Here is a 5,307-nt window from a genome sequence, read left to right on the forward strand (position 1 = left end):
CTGCTCTGTCTCCCTCCCTTGCTTAGCATTTATTCCTCTTCAATATGCTACATGCATATTGTGTATGTGCTGGGAGCTGTCTATCTCCCTGCTAACTGGAACGTCCATGGAGCTAGCTCTTAAGCACGGTGAATCCAGAGTGTTGTTCATGGCAGACTCTCGATATTTGGTGAGCACATTAATGGATACCTGCCTCACATGAGGAGCTTCTGTTTTCTTTGCCAGGACTATCTTTTCCTTGTGTTTGGAATCCACAACCATTCCTCTTTTCTCCAGTACCAACTATCCCTGTGGCAAATTCTCATAAACCCATATTGTTTGTTGTTGTTTGTAAGTCCTTAACATTTTCTTATATTCTTATACTTTGAAAGGGATTTTTGAGACTTTTATAGCATTTATATTATTATGGTATAGTGTATTTCTGATACACAACATGATATTTAGATATATGAATATTTGTGGAATGGTCAAATCAAGCTAATGAACCTATGAGCTAATTTTATCTACTATGTATTATGTACCTAATTTTTGTGGTAAGAATACATAATATCAACTCTCATAGCAATTTCGCATGCATGAACCATTGTTATCACCTATAGCCATCATGTTGTACAGTGTTCTTGTATTTTACTGACCCTGACTTGGCTTTAAGACTTAGGTTTTTGGTTCTGTGACCATTTATTTCCAAGAGTCTTATCTTCTATTACTTCAGAAGCTGGGGCCATCCCTTCTTCTTGATTTCCATTTCCAGGCTTCTCCCCAGCTCAGGTGCCCATTTTCTTGCCTAGACTATTGCAAGCATTTTTGTATCTTAAGATCCCTCTACATCCAGACCATTAGAAAATAAAAACAGCTTAATTGACATTTCTCACATAGCACACATTTCAAATATTAAGTATATGACTTAATTGTGCTTAGTTTAGTTGCAAGGTTGTATAATCATCATGACAATCAATTTTAGAATATTTCATGAGCCCCAAAGAAACTTTATAGCTCTTGGACTTCACCCACCCTTCAGGTCCTCCATGCTTCCTAGCATAGGCAGCAGCCACTCCTGTCTCTACAGAGTTGTCTCTTCTGGGCCTTTATACAAATAAAATTGTATGACCTCTGGGCTTGGTGACTGGCTCCTTTTGCTTCTCAGTGTTTTCAAATTGTGTGACCTGTGGGCTTTGTGGCTGGCTCCCCTGTTTATCAGGCATTTCCATGGCTATCCCATGAGGTAGCACTTAACAGTTCTTCATGACCAATGGACAGTGTTCCATTGTGTGGATAGTCCAGAGATTTAAAAAACTTGTCCTTGACTCAGTGTATGGAGCTTGTGTTTCTTTAGGAATTTGTTCACTTCATCTGAGTGATTCAACTAGTCTGCGCAAATATTCTTTTAATTCCTTTTATTGAATAGTAATGTCCTTTTCATCTCTGAGAAACTCAGATCTTTTCTCTTCCATTCTTTGTCAGCTTCACTGAAGCCCTGTCAGGTCTGTTCCTCTTTGTGCAGAACCAGCTTTTGGTGCCACTGAGTCTGTGTTCTGGTCCCTAATCCCTTTGTCTGTGTTCTGATCTGTAGGACTTTCTAGATGCATGCTTTAAAAAACTTATCAAAACTTAACGTGGAAACATTACTCACATTTCTGTTTCTGTATTTCTTTTCCCTCATTTTTATGCTGTGATTTTTGTATGTATTTTATCTAAAATGTTACAAGCCCAGTAATTAATTGTTAAAAGTATTACTGACTTAATTTTATATTTATTAAAGCATCTAAAAAAGGAAAATATGTATATCATTTTTAAAGTTTAATAGACTTGCTTTCTAATTTGATGTTTCAGGTTTTCCTGTGCCTGTGGTTTGAATCACCACATAGTGAAATTTCTTTACTGCAATCCAACTCTGCTATCACCTAATTCCTTTATGCTGTTATTATCTTTCTATATCTGTAGGTCAAACAACATAGTCATTTACATATTATCTAATAAAGTTGCATTTAAAACACAGCTAGCTGGAAAATAAGAATTCATGCTAGTTATTAATAGTTACATAATTACCTTTATGAGTGCTCTCTGTTTTTCATATGGATTGACATTTCTAATTTGGTTTATTTAGTTTCTGGTTAAGGAATGTCACTTAGTCTTTCTCACAGGGCAGATCTGCTGGTAATAGTCTCTGTGTTTATTTAGAACGCCTTTATTTCATCTCCATTTGGGAAAGGCAGCTCTGCTGACACACACTCTTAGCTGGCAGCAGTTTGCCTTTATTATGCTGAACCATCATTTGCCTCTAGCCATCACTGGTCCTGCCAAGAGGTCAGCTGTTAGTCATTGCGTTTCCTGTGCACGTAAAGTGTTTTGTTCTTCTCCTTTCATAGATTTCAAGCTTATTTCATGGCTTTTTACTTCTAGAATTTTTAATCATGATGTGGCGGTATGAGGATGTTTGCATTTATCCTGCCTAGAGTTTGTTGGACTTCTTGCATGTGCAGACTGGTGTTGTACAGCAAATTGTGGACGTTTTCATCCCTTATTTCTTCACATGCTTTTTCTGCTTCTTTTGTCCCTTCTAACATATTAATGTGCTTAAACACGCTCATATTTTTATGAGGCTCAGTTCCTTTTTGTTCATTATATTTTCTCTCTGTTCTTTGGCAGGGTTGTATTTCTGTGTGTTTTGTTCTTATTTGTTTGGCTCTGTGAACATCTCAGCCCACTGCCTTTCTCCTCCATTGTTTCTGATGAGCTGTGTGCTGAGGATCTTACTAAGGATCCCTTGTTACTGATGAGCCCTCTCTCTCTCTCTGGGTGCTGTCTAAATCCTTATTTACATCTGGCAGTTTGCTTATAATGCATTTCACACCCTCTGTGAAGTGTGTTGAGCATCTTGGAAGTCTCTGTTTATGTCTTTCGCAAATAGAGGTTTTCAGCTATGGGTTCTGGGGTGCCTACTCAGCACGCTTTGCTTTTTCTTGTTCTTACGGGACATCTACAATCCAACTCTTAATCCAGCTGATGTGTCCCATGGTTTCTTTAGGTCTCGTACAGCTGTCTTCAGCTTTTTTTTTCTTCTGTCCCAGATTCAATTTAAAAAAAAAAATCATTGATTCTTCCCTCAGTCTGTTCAATTTGCCCTTAAATTCCCGTAATGGATTCCAACTTTGGTTCCAGAATTTCTTTTTCATTTCCTTTTAGGTTTTAGAAGGCTCTATATTGACACTTCCAGTTTCTTAATAACTGTTTTCTTGATTTTCTGCATGTCTTCTTTTAGTTCTTGGAGCACCTTGAAGAAGGCTGTTTTACAGTCATTGTCAAGTACATCAGCCTTCAGCTGTTTTTCAGTCGGCTTCATTCAGGTTTGTTTGTTTGTTTGTTTGTTTTGCCTTTGAATAGAGCAACCTTTTGGTTATTCTTTATGATGTTTTTGTTGAAACCTGTCCTTTAGATTTTGTAGTGTAGTCATTCTGGAAGTCAGATCATACCCCTCTCCTGGAGTTCCCTGCGGGGGGTGGGGGTGGGGGGTGGGGGTGGGGTGGGGGGTGGGGGGTTGGAGTTTGGTTGCTATCCTGCTAATGGCGAAAAATGACTAACTTTAACTTACTAATTAGCTTCACTATACCTCCCAAGCCTTCCTCGAAAAGTTAAAACCTATGGTGAACTTCAGGGTTCCGAAATAGTGTCCTAGTTAGATTCTGGGGGTGTCTAGGAACAGAGATAGCTGCCTGCTGTTTCTTTCTTCCACTGTTTCCCAGAATCCCTCAGGGACAGATTTTGGGGCCAGTCTTTGATGCACCTTCTGGTCTGGGAGGGCTCTTGAACCCCCATTATTTGTGGTAAAGTGGCTAGCCTGTCGTTTTACTGATTGTTCTTAAGCAAAGATTCACATTTTTAGGCTTGATCCACCTGCCACTATTGGAAATGAAGTCAGTTTCTTTGGCCAGAGTCCTCTTGTTGTATGGATCGCCTTACCCTTGAACAGACTCTTCAGGCCTCTTTTACAACAGCTGAGAGGGTAGCCTGGCAGCCTCTGTCTTCTCTGTTTGACTTGGTCCTTATAAATCAGTCAATTAGGGAAAAAAACAGTAATAGATGGTCTTGGGTAAATGCTAATTTGTTGTGTGTCTTTAGGACACTTCCCATAAAATTTAAATGGTTATTTTTCAAGTTTTTTCCCACTTGACCTGTTTTGCTGGAGGATGGCTCCACAGAACACTGAACAGTAGCACATTGAAAATAGAATTCCCATCTACACCTTCATTCTTATTCCTTGCTTATGAGGTATTGTTCTTTGGGGTATTTTGATAGATATGACTGTTATGGAAATCTTTAAAATTTCAGTGCCAGGGAACACTGATCAAAATTTTATGCTCATTTCTCCCCTTCTCCTCGTGCACAGTCCCAACGTTATTAGAGGCATATAGATTTTTAGGTACCTCCTAATGATCACAGTTGCTTAGTGGGGTCATAAAAATACATTTTAATCCAGGAATTTGATGTGAAAACAATGCTGCCTGGGTCCTGAAGAAAGCCACTGCAATAAGGACCCTGGCCTTTCTCATTGGTTAGAGCCTAGCCTTGAGAGCTGGCGCACTCACTGTCGTCTTGCGTAGAGAAGCAACTTTAAGTTCCTCCCTAAGGATGGCAGAGCAGAAACAGAAAGTCTCTTTTTCTCATTATGGTCCTTTGTAACCTTGCAGAGCTGCCTATCCATGCTGAGTTGCTTTCTAATGAAGAGTACGAAGCTTGTGTGTTTAAGTTACCATTTCTCCCCTCAAATGTCACTGTCCCTGTGAAATTTTGTCTCATCTCCAGACAGATAGAAATAATGTCTCTTTCTTCTGAATTTTCATAGCACATCTGACTTCCCTGTGGTACCAATTCTCAGCATTGCATTTCCCTTTGCATTACTGCCCTTAGGTTTTATTCTGTAAGGAAGCCAGATGGCCTGCTTAATAAAAAATCTAGCCCACATCCTCCAAGGCTTGCTGCTGGGGACAGGCTATTGAGTGTGGAATGCTGGCTGGACCTCAAACACCAGTTCCTTTTCCAAGATTCACTTTCTCCCTAGTACTCACCAATTACTGTTCCTGCCTACAGGCTGGCCTTAGGGACCCCTGTTTTCCTGCTGAGCATTTAGCCCATGTATCCAGACATGCAACCTTTTACGTAATTCCATTTGGCACAGCCAAGGATAGGCAGACAGATATTTTTCAAAGATAATCAAGAGCTCGGGCTAACAGGGGAAATACATGGAGACAGTAAATGACATTGGGAAATCTATCTTGCTGGTCATCTTTAGTTCAGGGATCCTCCTGCATC

The sequence above is a fragment of the Onychomys torridus genome, chromosome 4 (genome assembly GCF_903995425.1).
Source record: "Onychomys torridus chromosome 4, mOncTor1.1, whole genome shotgun sequence".
NCBI lineage: Eukaryota > Metazoa > Chordata > Mammalia > Rodentia > Cricetidae > Onychomys > Onychomys torridus.